The 15,252-nt window shown below is 37.1% G+C and overlaps 9 non-coding genes across 9 annotated transcripts; all 9 read left to right on the forward strand.

The window, feature by feature from the left end:
* Nucleotides 1-539: 539 nt before the first annotated feature.
* On the forward strand, nucleotides 540-612 carry TRNAT-UGU (transfer RNA threonine (anticodon UGU)). Its single transcript has one exon. It is a non-coding gene; the product is annotated as a tRNA-Thr (tRNA).
* A 1,876-nt stretch (nucleotides 613-2,488) lies between these two features.
* On the forward strand, nucleotides 2,489-2,561 carry TRNAT-UGU (transfer RNA threonine (anticodon UGU)). Its single transcript has one exon. It is a non-coding gene; the product is annotated as a tRNA-Thr (tRNA).
* A 1,876-nt stretch (nucleotides 2,562-4,437) lies between these two features.
* TRNAT-UGU (transfer RNA threonine (anticodon UGU)) lies at nucleotides 4,438-4,510 on the forward strand. The gene has a single exon. It is a non-coding gene; the product is annotated as a tRNA-Thr (tRNA).
* A 683-nt stretch (nucleotides 4,511-5,193) lies between these two features.
* TRNAT-UGU (transfer RNA threonine (anticodon UGU)) lies at nucleotides 5,194-5,266 on the forward strand. The gene has a single exon. It is a non-coding gene; the product is annotated as a tRNA-Thr (tRNA).
* A 1,876-nt stretch (nucleotides 5,267-7,142) lies between these two features.
* TRNAT-UGU (transfer RNA threonine (anticodon UGU)) lies at nucleotides 7,143-7,215 on the forward strand. Its single transcript has one exon. It is a non-coding gene; the product is annotated as a tRNA-Thr (tRNA).
* A 1,699-nt stretch (nucleotides 7,216-8,914) lies between these two features.
* TRNAT-CGU (transfer RNA threonine (anticodon CGU)) lies at nucleotides 8,915-8,987 on the forward strand. Its single transcript has one exon. It is a non-coding gene; the product is annotated as a tRNA-Thr (tRNA).
* A 691-nt stretch (nucleotides 8,988-9,678) lies between these two features.
* TRNAT-UGU (transfer RNA threonine (anticodon UGU)) lies at nucleotides 9,679-9,751 on the forward strand. Its single transcript has one exon. It is a non-coding gene; the product is annotated as a tRNA-Thr (tRNA).
* A 1,875-nt stretch (nucleotides 9,752-11,626) lies between these two features.
* TRNAT-UGU (transfer RNA threonine (anticodon UGU)) lies at nucleotides 11,627-11,699 on the forward strand. The gene has a single exon. It is a non-coding gene; the product is annotated as a tRNA-Thr (tRNA).
* A 1,744-nt stretch (nucleotides 11,700-13,443) lies between these two features.
* On the forward strand, nucleotides 13,444-13,516 carry TRNAT-UGU (transfer RNA threonine (anticodon UGU)). The gene has a single exon. It is a non-coding gene; the product is annotated as a tRNA-Thr (tRNA).
* Nucleotides 13,517-15,252: the final 1,736 nt, after the last annotated feature.

The raw sequence follows: 15,252 nt of genomic DNA on the forward strand, positions 1-15,252 counted from the left end.
GTTTCCTGTGACTGACACACTCTAAATGTTGGACACCACGAAATGGGTAAAGGTCAGAAGGCCCTAACAGAGTTGGTTAAACTGTTTTTTCTTTTTTTTTCTCTAGATCCTCAAAGCCTCTCTTAGTGTGATACCCTCGCCGCCTACAGTTTCAGGAAGTATGAAGAAGTTTTAATGATCCTGATTTCTTGTCCAGTTGTCGTTCCCCATCTCTGTCGTAAATTACTTTATGTCTCATATGTATGTCTGTTATTGGATGTCCTTGTCTACGTTCTTCATTCTAGACTTAAACCTAGCCATAAACTCTATGTGGCTTGTTGTAAACTCACATAACAGACTGACACTAACTAACCTAGATTTCCGTTTGGATTTAAGCCATGGAAGAGACTATGTATAGTACTACTGGATTTAAACAGTGAGTCTGAGTGTTACCTCAGGGTCTGTCAATTCCTTCCCTCAGTTTATTAATACATATATATACAAAAATGATAAAATTGTTGTACGCGGACACGGTAAATAGTTTAAGCAGTTTTTTCTGTGGCTTCATAGCTCAGGGGTTAGAGCACTGGTCTTGTAAACCAGGGGTCGGGAGTTCAAATCTCCCTGAGGCCTTTGTACTTTTGATGTTCTATGCATTAAGAATCATAAAGATTAGTTTACTTTTGCAATATCCACGGACAATCTGTCATTTTCCAAACAAAATTTTCCATTGAAGACAATGACGAATCTTGGTTAAAAATGCCATAATTGGCAGCTTAGCAGATAAAAATCAAGCCACTAACTTACCAAACATGTATTCAACACTTACAATTAAGCTTAGCTCACTTTTGCATCTTTATACAATAATTGCTCTTCAAACCCATTCACCCTTAAGGAACTAACGTTAGACAGCCCTGCTGCTTAGACCCTTACCAGGTTTGCCATTATCCTATTGTGCTCTCAGCATTGCTATTTTCAAAGTCCAACTAAGCCTGTGTTTTCCAAAAGTTTTACCTTCCCTAAAGTTTTGTCTTTGGGACCTTTGATTTTTGAATATTTTTTTAAGACTGCTTATACAATATATCAGTGTCTTCTTTGTGAATTCTTCAGTGAGGTCTTTGGACTTGTGGGTGTAGATGCCACATAATATTTATTTATTTATAAAATGTTTTACCAGGAAGTATTACATTTAAAATGTCCTCCAGTTTCCAAGTATGTCTGATAACTTTGGAGGTTCAAAATTATTTTCTGACTTGTATTTCTTGCTTTTAGTGAATAACTAAGTCCCTGCTTTGAAGAGCTTTCAATCATCCCTAAACTTTACATTTCTAGTTTCTTCTTCATCTGAGCAAAGTTATTCACGGTGTCTCTGTTCAACAATATGATGCTGCATATTGTATTACAATACCACTTATCCCATATACAACAGTCTTCCATGGGAAGTCTTCAAGTTGAGATCTTCAGAATTGTGGGCGTTGTTGCCACACAATGCGTGTAATGACTTTGGGAGGTACAAATGCTGGCTGATTCTGCCTTTCTTGTCTTCATTATTTTAGGGAAAGGCACAGTGTGGCAAAATGCAGAATGGCATATGCCAATAAATTCATGAATTATTTCAAACACAGATTTATGTATGGCAATCAGGATTTCATACAACATTGGTATATGTGGGTGAAAAATATCGACAATGTGTTCTTTCTTGCCTTCATCATTTTAGGGAAAGGTACAGTTTCAGGTTCTCTGAAAGAGGATACCCCAAAAATGTGCTCAAAGAAAAACGAGGTAACACAGAAAGCCTATGAAGCACAGATCTCCTTAAAATCAAAGCTAATAGACAGGAATAGGAATAATTTGCCACTTTCGTGTCCACCTTTAACAGACAGGTGACAACTACAGAAGGAAGCCGACTGGATAACTGTGTTGGACACACATACAATAAATGGGATGAAAAGGAATCTGGACCTGGGATGTTTCCTGTGACTGACACACTTTAAATGTTGGACACCACGAAATGGGTAAAGGTCAGAAGGCCCTAACAGAGTTGGTTAAACTGTTTTTTCTTTTTTTTTCTCTAGATCCTCAAAGCCTCTCTTAGTGTGATACCCTCGCAGCCTACAGTTTCAGGAAGTATGAAGAAGTTGATAATGATCCTAATTTCTTGTCAAGTTGTCGTTCCCCATCTCTGTCATAAATTACTTTATGTCTCATATGTATGTCTGTTGTTGGATGTCCTTGTCTACGTTCTTCATTCTAGACTTAAACCTAGCCATAAACTCTATGTGGCTTGTTGTAAACTCACATAACAGACTGACACTAACTAAACTAGATTTCCGTTTGGATTTAAGCCATGGAAGAGACTATGTATAGTACTACTGGATTTAAACAGTGAGTCTGAGTGTTACCTCAGGGTCTGTCAATTCCTTCCCTCAGTTTATTAATACATATATATACAAAAATGATAAAATTGTTGTACGCGGACACGGTAAATAGTTTAAGCAGTTTTTCCTGTGGCTTCATAGCTCAGGGGTTAGAGCACTGGTCTTGTAAACCAGGGGTCGGGAGTTCAAATCTCCCTGAGGCCTTTGTAATTTTGATGTTCTATGCATTAAGAATCATAAAGATTAGGTTACTTTTGCAATATCCACGGACAATCTGTCATTTTCTAAACAAAATTTTCCATTGAAGACAATGACGAATCTTGGTTAAAAATGCCATAATTGGCAGCTCAGCAGATAAAAATCAAGCCACTAACTTACCAAACATGTATTCAACACTTACAATTAAGCTTAGCTCACTTTTGCATCTTTATACAATAATTGCTCTTCAAACCCATTCACCCTTAAGGAACTAACGTTAGACAGCCCTGCTGCTTAGACCCTTACCAGGTTTGCCATTATCCTATTGTGCTCTCAGCATTGCTATTTTCAAAGTCCAACTAAGCCTGTGTTTTCCAAAAGTTTTACCTTCTCCAAAGTTTTGTCTTTGGGACCTTTGATTTTTGAATATTTTTTTAAGACTGCTTATACAATATATCAGTGTCTTCTTTATGAATTCTTCAGTGAGGTCTTTGGACTTGTGGGTGTAGATGCCACATAATATTTATTTATTTATAAAATGTTTTACCAGGAAGTATTACATTTAAAATGTCCTCCAGTTTCCAAGTATGTCTGATAACTTTGGAGGTTCAAAATTACTTTCTGACTTGTATTTCTTGCTTTTAGTGAATAACTAAGTCCCTGCTTTGAAGAGCTTTCAATCATCCCTAAACTTTACATTTCTAGTTGCTTCTTCATCTGAGCAAAGTTATTCACGGTGTCTCTGTTCAACAATATGATGCTGCATATTGTATTACAATACCACTTATCCCATATACAACAGTCTTCCATGGGAAGTCTTCAAGTTGAGATCTTCAGAATTGTGGGCGTTGTTGCCACACAATGCGTGTAATGACTTTGGGAGGTACAAATGCTGGCTGATTCTGCCTTTCTTGTCTTCATTATTTTAGGGAAAGGCACAGTGTGGCAAAATGCAGAATGGCATATGCCAATACATTCATGAATTATTTCGAACACAGATTTATGTATGGCAGTCAGGATTTCATACAACATTGGTATATGTGGGTGAAAAATATCGACAATGTGTTCTTTCTTGCCTTCATCATTTTAGGGAAAGGTACAGTTTCAGGTTCTCTGAAAGAGGATACCCCAAAAATGTGCTCAAAGAAAAACGAGGTAACACAGAAAGCCTATGAAGCACAGATCTCCTTAAAATCAAAGCTAATAGACAGGAATAGGAATAATTTGCCACTTTCGTGTCCACCTTTAACAGACAGGTGACAACTACAGAAGGAAGCCGACTGGATAACTGTGTTGGACACACATACAATATATGGGATGAAAAGGAATCTGGACCTGGGATGTTTCCTGTGACTGACACACTTTAAATGTTGGACACCACGAAATGGGTAAAGGTCAGAAGGCCCTAACAGAGTTGGTTAAACTGTTTTTTCTTTTTTTTTCTCTAGATCCTCAAAGCCTCTCTTAGTGTGATACCCTCGCAGCCTACAGTTTCAGGAAGTATGAAGAAGTTGATAATGATCCTAATTTCTTGTCAAGTTGTCGTTCCCCATCTCTGTCATAAATTACTTTATGTCTCATATGTATGTCTGTTGTTGGATGTCCTTGTCTACGTTCTTCATTCTAGACTTAAACCTAGCCATAAACTCTATGTGGCTTGTTGTAAACTCACATAACAGACTGACACTAACTAAACTAGATTTCCGTTTGGATTTAAGCCATGGAAGAGACTATGTATAGTACTACTGGATTTAAACAGTGAGTCTGAGTGTTACCTCAGGGTCTGTCAATTCCTTCCCTCAGTTTATTAATACATATATATACAAAAATGATAAAATTGTTGTACGCGGACACGGTAAATAGTTTAAGCAGTTTTTCCTGTGGCTTCATAGCTCAGGGGTTAGAGCACTGGTCTTGTAAACCAGGGGTCGGGAGTTCAAATCTCCCTGAGGCCTTTGTAATTTTGATGTTCTATGCATTAAGAATCATAAAGATTAGGTTACTTTTGCAATATCCACGGACAATCTGTCATTTTCCAAACAAAATTTTCCATTGAAGACAATGACGAATCTTGGTTAAAAATGCCATAATTGGCAGCTCAGCAGATAAAAATCAAGCCACTAACTTACCAAACATGTATTCAACACTTACAATTAAGCTTAGCTCACTTTTGCATCTTTATACAATAATTGCTCTTCAAACCCATTCACCCTTAAGGAACTAACGTTAGACAGCCCTGCTGATTAGACCCTTACCAGGTTTGCCATTATCCTATTGTGCTCTCAGCATTGCTATTTTCAAAGTCCAACTAAGCCTGTGTTTTCCAAAAGTTTTACCTTCTCCAAAGTTTTGTCTTTGGGACCTTTGATTTTTGAATATTGTATTAAGACTGCTTATTCAGTATATCAGTGTCCTCTTTGTGAATTCTTCAGTGATGTCTTTGGACTTGTGGGTGTAGATGCCACATAATATTTATTTATTAATAAAATGTTTTACCAGGAAGCATTACATTGAAAATGTCCTCTCGTTACCTCAGGGTCTGTCAATTCCTTCCCTCAGTTTATTAATACATATATATTCAAAAATGATAAAATTGTTGTACGCGGACACGGTAAATAGTTTAAGCAGTTTTTCCTGTGGCTTCATAGCTCAGGGGTTAGAGCACTGGTCTTGTAAACCAGGGGTCGGGAGTTCAAATCTCCCTGAGGCCTTTGTAATTTTGATGTTCTATGCATTAAGAATCATAAAGATTAGGTTACTTTTGCAATATCCACGGACAATCTGTCATTTTCCAAACAAAATTTTCAATTGAAGACAATGACTAATCTTGGTTAAAAATGCCATAATTGGCAGCTCAGCAGATAAAAATCAAGCCACTAACTTACCAAACATGTATTCAACACTTACAATTAAGCTTAGCTCACTTTTGCATCTTTATACAATAATTGCTCTTCAAACCCATTCACCCTTAAGGAACTAACGTTAGACAGCCCTGCTGCTTAGACCCTTACCAGGTTTGCCATTATCCTATTGTGCTCTCAGCATTGCTATTTTCAAAGTCCAACTAAGCCTGTGTTTTCCAAAAGTTTTACCTTCCCCAAAGTTTTGTCTTTGGGACCTTTGATTTTTGAATATTTTTTTAAGACTGCTTATACAATATATCAGTGTCTTCTTTGTGAATTCTTCAGTGAGGTCTTTGGACTTGTGGGTGTAGATGCCACATAATATTTATTTATTTATAAAATGTTTTACCAGGAAGTATTACATTTAAAATGTCCTCCAGTTTCCAAGTATGTCTGATAACTTTGGAGGTTCAAAATTACTTTCTGACTTGTATTTCTTGCTTTTAGTGAATAACTAAGTCCCTGCTTTGAAGAGCTTTCAATCATCCCTAAACTTTACATTTCTAGTTTCTTCTTCATCTGAGCAAAGTTATTCACGGTGTCTCTGTTCAACAATATGATGCTGCATATTGTATTACAATACCACTTATCCCATATACAACAGTCTTCCATGTGAAGTCTTCAAGTTGAGATCTTCAGAATTGTGGGCGTTGTTGCCACACAATGCGTGTAATGACTTTGGGAGGTACAAATGCTGGCTGATTCTGCCTTTCTTGTCTTCATTATTTTAGGGAAAGGCACAGTGTGGCAAAATGCAGAATGGCATATGCCAATAAATTCATGAATTATTTCAAACACAGATTTATGTATGGCAATCAGGATTTCATACAACATTGGTATATGTGGGTGAAAAATATCGACAATGTGTTCTTTCTTGCCTTCATCATTTTAGGGAAAGGTACAGTTTCAGGTTCTCTGAAAGAGGATACCCCAAAAATGTGCTCAAAGAAAAACGAGGTAACACAGAAAGCCTATGAAGCACAGATCTCCTTAAAATCAAAGCTAATAGACAGGAATAGGAATAATTTGCCACTTTCGTGTCCACCTTTAACAGACAGGTGACAACTACAGAAGGAAGCCGACTGGATAACTGTGTTGGACACACATACAATAAATGGGATGAAAAGGAATCTGGACCTGGGATGTTTCCTTTGAATAACACACTCTAAATGTTGGACACCATGAAATGGGTAAAGGTCAGAAGGCCCTAACAGAGTTGGTTAAACTGTTTTTTCTTTTTTTTTCTCTAGATCCTCAAAGCCTCTCTTAGTGTGATACCCTCGCAGCCTACAGTTTCAGGAAGCATGAAGAAGTTGATAACGATCCTGATTTCTTGTCCAGTTGTCGTTCCCCATCTCTGTCATAAATTACTTTATGTCTCATATGTATGTCTGTTGTTGGATGTCCTTGACTACGTTCTTCGTTCTAGACATAAACCTAGCCATAAACTCTATGTGGCTTGTTGTGCACTCACATAACAGACTGACACAAACTAACCTAGATTTCCGTTTGGATTTAAGCCATGGAAGAGACTATGTATAGTACAACAGGATTAAAACAGTGTGTCTGAGTGTTACCTCTGGGACTGTAAATTCCTTCCCTCAGTTTATTAATACATATATATAACAATGATAAAATTGTTGCACGCGGACACTGTAAAATAGCTTTAAGGGTTTTTTCCTGTGGCTTCATAGCTCAGGGGTTAGAGCACTGGTCTTGTAAACCATGGGTTGGGAGTTCAAATCTCCCTGAGGCCTTTGTTATTTTGATGTTCTATGCATTAAGAATCATAAAGATTATTGTATTGTATTGAGAATGCTTGTACAGTATTTCAGTGAGGTCTTTGGACTTGTGGGTGTAGATGCCACATAATATTTATTTATTTATAAAATGTTTTACCAGGAAGTATTACATTGAAAATGTCCTCTCGTTTCCAAGTATGTCTGATAACTTTGGAGGTTCAAAATTACTTTCTGACTTGTATTTCTTGCTTTTAGTGAATAACTAAGTCCCTGCTTTGAAGAGCTTTCAATCATCCTTAAACTTTACATTTCTAGTTGCTTCTTCATTTAAGCAAAGTTATTCACGGTGTCTCTGTTCAACAATATGATGCTGCATATTGTATTACAATACCACTTATCCCATATACAACAGTCTTCCATGGGAAGTCTTCAAGTTGAGGTCTTCAGAATTGTGGGCGTAGTTGCCACACAATGCGTGTAATGACTTTGGGAGGTACAAATGCTGGCTGATTCTTCCTTTCTTGTCTTCATTATTATAGAGAAAGGTACAGTATGGCAAAATGCAGAACGGCATATGCCAATAAATTCATGAATTATTTCGAACACAGATTTATGTATGGCAATAAGGAAATCATAAAACATGGGTATATGTGGGTGAAAAATATCGACAATGTGTTCTTTCTTGCCTTCATCATTTTAGGGAAAGGTACAGTTTCAGGTTCTCTGAAAGAGGATACCCCAAAAATGTGCTCAAATAAAAACGAGGTAACACATAAAGCCTATGAACTTCTTAAAATCAAAGTTAATAGACAGGAATAGGAATAATCTGCCACTTTTGTGTCCACCTTTAACAGACAAGTGACATCTACAGAAGAAAGCCGACTGGCAAACTGTGCAACCAAATAAATATAGACCCTCTAAAAGCACTAACCTACACTTTAATATATGTGAAATAATGCAAATATTAATTATCAAACATAAGTAAAGTGATAAACTATATTGTGAAAAAAGCAGCCTAGGGGAACAACAAAGGACAGATCATTCCAAATCTGATAAAACAATATACAAACACAAATAAGTGTCCCCGGCGCTAACGTGAGCAGTATCTTGGACTGGATAACTGTGTTGGACACACATACAATAAATGGGATGGAAAGGAATCTGGACCTGGGATGTTTCCTGTGAATGGCACACTCTAAATGTTGGACACCATGAAATGGGTAAAGGTCAGAAGGCCCTAACAGAGTTGGTTAAACTGTTTTGTCTTTTTTTTCTCTAGATCCTCAAAGCCTCTCTTAGTGTGATACCCTCGCCGCCTACAGTTTCAGGAAGCATGAAGAAGTTGATAACGATCCTGATTTCTTGTCCAGTTGTAGTTCCCCATCTCTGTCATAAATTACTTTATGTCTCATATATATGTCTGTTGTTGGATGTCCTTGTCTCCGTTCTTCGTTCTAGACATAAACCTAGCCATAAACTTTATGTGGCTTGTTGTGCACTCACATAACAGACTGACACAAACTAACCTAGATTTCCATTTGGATTTAAGCCATGGAAGAGACTATGTATAGTACAACAGGATTTAAACAGTGAGTCCGAGTGTTACCTCTGGGACTGTCAATTCTTTCCTCAGTTTATTAATACATATATATACATAAATGATAAAATTGTTGCATGCGGACACTGTAAAATAGCTTTAAGTAGTTTTTCCTGTGGCTTCATAGCTCAGGGGTTAGAGCACTGTTCTCGTAAACCAGTGGTCGGGAGTTCAAATCTCCCTGAGGCCTTTGTTATTTTGATGTTCTATGCATTAAGAATCATAAAGATTAGGTTACTTTTGCTATATCCACCGGACATTTTGTCCTTTTCCAAACAAATTTTTCCATTGAAGACAATGACAAATCTTGGTTAAAAATGCCATAATTGGCAGCCTCAGCAGATATAGATTAAGCCACTAACTTACCAAACATGTATTCAACACTTACAATTAAGCTTAGCTCACTTTTGCATCTTTATACAATAATTGCTCTTCATACCCATTCACCTTTAAGGAACTACCTGTAACGTTAGACAGCCCTGCTGATTAGACCCTTACCAGGTTTGCCATTATCCTATTGTGCTCTCAGCTTTGCTATTTTCAAAGTCCAACTAAGCCTGTGGTTTCCAAAAGTTTTACCTTCCTCAAAGTTTTGTCTTTGGGACCTTTGATTTTTGAATATTGTATTAAGACTGCTTATTCAGTATATCAGTGTCCTCTTTGTGAATTCTTCAGTGATGTCTTTGGACTTGTGGGTGTAGATGCCACATAATATTTATTTATTAATAAAATGTTTTACCAGGAAGCATTACATTGAAAATGTCCTCTCGTTACCTCAGGGTCTGTCAATTCCTTCCCTCAGTTTATTAATACATATATATACAAAAATGATAAAATTGTTGTACGCGGACACGGTAAATAGTTTAAGCAGTTTTTCCTGTGGCTTCATAGCTCAGGGGTTAGAGCACTGGTCTTGTAAACCAGGGGTCGGGAGTTCAAATCTCCCTGAGGCCTTTGTAATTTTGATGTTCTATGCATTAAGAATCATAAAGATTAGGTTACTTTTGCAATATCCACGGACAATCTGTCATTTTCCAAACAAAATTTTCAATTGAAGACAATGACTAATCTTGGTTAAAAATGCCATAATTGGCAGCTCAGCAGATAAAAATCAAGCCACTAACTTACCAAACATGTATTCAACACTTACAATTAAGCTTAGCTCACTTTTGCATCTTTATACAATAATTGCTCTTCAAACCCATTCACCCTTAAGGAACTAACGTTAGACAGCCCTGCTGCTTAGACCCTTACCAGGTTTGCCATTATCCTATTGTGCTCTCAGCATTGCTATTTTCAAAGTCCAACTAAGCCTGTGTTTTCCAAAAGTTTTACCTTCTCCAAAGTTTTGTCTTTGGGACCTTTGATTTTTGAATATTTTTTTAAGACTGCTTATACAATATATCAGTGTCTTCTTTATGAATTCTTCAGTGAGGTCTTTGGACTTGTGGGTGTAGATGCCACATAATATTTATTTATTTATAAAATGTTTTACCAGGAAGTATTACATTTAAAATGTCCTCCAGTTTCCAAGTATGTCTGATAACTTTGGAGGTTCAAAATTACTTTCTGACTTGTATTTCTTGCTTTTAGTGAATAACTAAGTCCCTGCTTTGAAGAGCTTTCAATCATCCCTAAACTTTACATTTCTAGTTGCTTCTTCATCTGAGCAAAGTTATTCACGGTGTCTCTGTTCAACAATATGATGCTGCATATTGTATTACAATACCACTTATCCCATATACAACAGTCTTCCATGGGAAGTCTTCAAGTTGAGATCTTCAGAATTGTGGGCGTTGTTGCCACACAATGCGTGTAATGACTTTGGGAGGTACAAATGCTGGCTGATTCTGCCTTTCTTGTCTTCATTATTTTAGGGAAAGGCACAGTGTGGCAAAATGCAGAATGGCATATGCCAATACATTCATGAATTATTTCGAACACAGATTTATGTATGGCAGTCAGGATTTCATACAACATTGGTATATGTGGGTGAAAAATATCGACAATGTGTTCTTTCTTGCCTTCATCATTTTAGGGAAAGGTACAGTTTCAGGTTCTCTGAAAGAGGATACCCCAAAAATGTGCTCAAAGAAAAACGAGGTAACACAGAAAGCCTATGAAGCACAGATCTCCTTAAAATCAAAGCTAATAGACAGGAATAGGAATAATTTGCCACTTTCGTGTCCACCTTTAACAGACAGGTGACAACTACAGAAGGAAGCCGACTGGATAACTGTGTTGGACACACATACAATATATGGGATGAAAAGGAATCTGGACCTGGGATGTTTCCTGTGACTGACACACTCTAAATGTTGGACACCACGAAATGGGTAAAGGTCAGAAGGCCCTAACAGAGTTGGTTAAACTGTTTTTTCTTTTTTTTTCTCTAGATCCTCAAAGCCTCTCTTAGTGTGATACCCTCGCCGCCTACAGTTTCAGGAAGTATGAAGAAGTTTTAATGATCCTGATTTCTTGTCCAGTTGTCGTTCCCCATCTCTGTCGTAAATTACTTTATGTCTCATATGTATGTCTGTTATTGGATGTCCTTGTCTACGTTCTTCATTCTAGACTTAAACCTAGCCATAAACTCTATGTGGCTTGTTGTAAACTCACATAACAGACTGACACTAACTAAACTAGATTTCCGTTTGGATTTAAGCCATGGAAGAGACTATGTATTGTACTACTGGATTTAAACAGTGAATTTGAGTGTTACCTCAGGGTCTGTCAATTCCTTCCCTCAGTTTATTAATACATATATATACAAAAATGATAAAATTGTTGTACGCGGACACGGTAAATAGTTTAAGCAGTTTTTCCTGTGGCTTCATAGCTCAGGGGTTAGAGCACTGGTCTTGTAAACCAGGGGTCGGGAGTTCAAATCTCCCTGAGGCCTTTGTAATTTTGATGTTCTATGCATTAAGAATCATAAAGATTAGGTTACTTTTGCAATATCCACGGACAATCTGTCATTTTCCAAACAAAATTTTCAATTGAAGACAATGACTAATCTTGGTTAAAATGTCATAATTGGCAGCTCAGCAGATAAAAATCAAGCCACTAACTTACCAAACATGTATTCAACACTTACAATTAAGCTTAGCTCACTTTTGCATCTTTATACAATAATTGCTCTTCAAACCCATTCACCCTTAAGGAACTAACGTTAGACAGCCCTGCTGCTTAGACCCTTACCAGGTTTGCCATTATCCTATTGTGCTCTCAGCATTGCTATTTTCAAAGTCCAACTAAGCATGTGTTTTCCAAAAGTTTTACCTTCCCCAAAGTTTTGTCTTTGGGACCTTTGATTTTTGAATATTTTTTTAAGACTGCTTATACAATATATCAGTGTCTTCTTTGTGAATTCTTCAGTGAGGTCTTTGGACTTGTGGGTGTAGATGCCACATAATATTTATTTATTTATAAAATGTTTTACCAGGAAGTATTACATTTAAAATGTCCTCCAGTTTCCAAGTATGTCTGATAACTTTGGAGGTTCAAAATTACTTTCTGACTTGTATTTCTTGCTTTTAGTGAATAACTAAGTCCCTGCTTTGAAGAGCTTTCAATCATCCCTAAACTTTACATTTCTAGTTTCTTCTTCATCTGAGCAAAGTTATTCACGGTGTCTCTGTTCAACAATATGAAATGCTGGCTGATTCTGCCTTTCTTGTCTTCATTATTTTAGGGAAAGGCACAGTGTGGCAAAATGCAGAATGGCATATGCCAATACATTCATGAATTATTTCGTACACAGATTTATGTATGGCAGTCAGGATTTCATACAACATTGGTATATGTGGGTGAAAAATATCGACAATGTGTTCTTTCTTGCCTTCATCATTTTAGGGAAAGGTACAGTTTCAGGTTCTCTGAAAGAGGATACCCCAAAAATGTGCTCAAAGAAAAACGAGGTAACACAGAAAGCCTATGAAGCACAGATCTCCTTAAAATCAAAGCTAATAGACAGGAATAGGAATAATTTGCCACTTTCGTGTCCACCTTTAACAGACAGGTGACAACTACAGAAGGAAGCCAACTGGATAACTGTGTTGGACACACATACAATATATGGGATGAAAAGGAATCTGGACCTGGGATGTTTCCTGTGACTGACACACTCTAAATGTTGGACACCACGAAATGGGTAAAGGTCAGAAGGCCCTAACAGAGTTGGTTAAACTGTTTTTTCTTTTTTTTTCTCTAGATCCTCAAAGCCTCTCTTAGTGTGATACCCTCGCCGCCTACAGTTTCAGGAAGTATGAAGAAGTTTTAATGATCCTGATTTCTTGTCCAGTTGTCGTTCCCCATCTCTGTCGTAAATTACTTTATGTCTCATATGTATGTCTGTTATTGGATGTCCTTGTCTACGTTCTTCATTCTAGACTTAAACCTAGCCATAAACTCTATGTGGCTTGTTGTAAACTCACATAACAGACTGACACTAACTAACCTAGATTTCCGTTTGGATTTAAGCCATGGAAGAGACTATGTATAGTACTACTGGATTTAAACAGTGAGTCTGAGTGTTACCTCAGGGTCTGTCAATTCCTTCCCTCAGTTTATTAATACATATATATACAAAAATGATAAAATTGTTGTACGCGGACACGGTAAATAGTTTAAGCAGTTTTTTCTGTGGCTTCATAGCTCAGGGGTTAGAGCACTGGTCTTGTAAACCAGGGGTCGGGAGTTCAAATCTCCCTGAGGCCTTTGTACTTTTGATGTTCTATGCATTAAGAATCATAAAGATTAGTTTACTTTTGCAATATCCACGGACAATCTGTCATTTTCCAAACAAAATTTTCCATTGAAGACAATGACGAATCTTGGTTAAAAATGCCATAATTGGCAGCTTAGCAGATAAAAATCAAGCCACTAACTTACCAAACATGTATTCAACACTTACAATTAAGCTTAGCTCACTTTTGCATCTTTATACAATAATTGCTCTTCAAACCCATTCACCCTTAAGGAACTAACGTTAGACAGCCCTGCTGCTTAGACCCTTACCAGGTTTGCCATTATCCTATTGTGCTCTCAGCATTGCTATTTTCAAAGTCCAACTAAGCCTGTGTTTTCCAAAAGTTTTACCTTCCCTAAAGTTTTGTCTTTGGGACCTTTGATTTTTGAATATTTTTTTAAGACTGCTTATACAATATATCAGTGTCTTCTTTGTGAATTCTTCAGTGAGGTCTTTGGACTTGTGGGTGTAGATGCCACATAATATTTATTTATTTATAAAATGTTTTACCAGGAAGTATTACATTTAAAATGTCCTCCAGTTTCCAAGTATGTCTGATAACTTTGGAGGTTCAAAATTATTTTCTGACTTGTATTTCTTGCTTTTAGTGAATAACTAAGTCCCTGCTTTGAAGAGCTTTCAATCATCCCTAAACTTTACATTTCTAGTTTCTTCTTCATCTGAGCAAAGTTATTCACGGTGTCTCTGTTCAACAATATGATGCTGCATATTGTATTACAATACCACTTATCCCATATACAACAGTCTTCCATGGGAAGTCTTCAAGTTGAGATCTTCAGAATTGTGGGCGTTGTTGCCACACAATGCGTGTAATGACTTTGGGAGGTACAAATGCTGGCTGATTCTGCCTTTCTTGTCTTCATTATTTTAGGGAAAGGCACAGTGTGGCAAAATGCAGAATGGCATATGCCAATAAATTCATGAATTATTTCAAACACAGATTTATGTATGGCAATCAGGATTTCATACAACATTGGTATATGTGGGTGAAAAATATCGACAATGTGTTCTTTCTTGCCTTCATCATTTTAGGGAAAGGTACAGTTTCAGGTTCTCTGAAAGAGGATACCCCAAAAATGTGCTCAAAGAAAAACGAGGTAACACAGAAAGCCTATGAAGCACAGATCTCCTTAAAATCAAAGCTAATAGACAGGAATAGGAATAATTTGCCACTTTCGTGTCCACCTTTAACAGACAGGTGACAACTACAGAAGGAAGCCGACTGGATAACTGTGTTGGACACACATACAATAAATGGGATGAAAAGGAATCTGGACCTGGGATGTTTCCTGTGACTGACACACTTTAAATGTTGGACACCACGAAATGGGTAAAGGTCAGAAGGCCCTAACAGAGTTGGTTAAACTGTTTTTTCTTTTTTTTTCTCTAGATCCTCAAAGCCTCTCTTAGTGTGATACCCTCGCAGCCTACAGTTTCAGGAAGTATGAAGAAGTTGATAATGATCCTAATTTCTTGTCAAGTTGTCGTTCCCCATCTCTGTCATAAATTACTTTATGTCTCATATGTATGTCTGTTGTTGGATGTCCTTGTCTACGTTCTTCATTCTAGACTTAAACCTAGCCATAAACTCTATGTGGCTTGTTGTAAACTCACATAACAGACTGACACTAACTAAACTAGATTTCCGTTTGGATTTAAGCCATGGAAGAGACTATGTATAGTA

Source organism: Ascaphus truei, chromosome 2 (assembly GCF_040206685.1).
Source record: "Ascaphus truei isolate aAscTru1 chromosome 2, aAscTru1.hap1, whole genome shotgun sequence".
Lineage (NCBI taxonomy): Eukaryota > Metazoa > Chordata > Amphibia > Anura > Ascaphidae > Ascaphus > Ascaphus truei.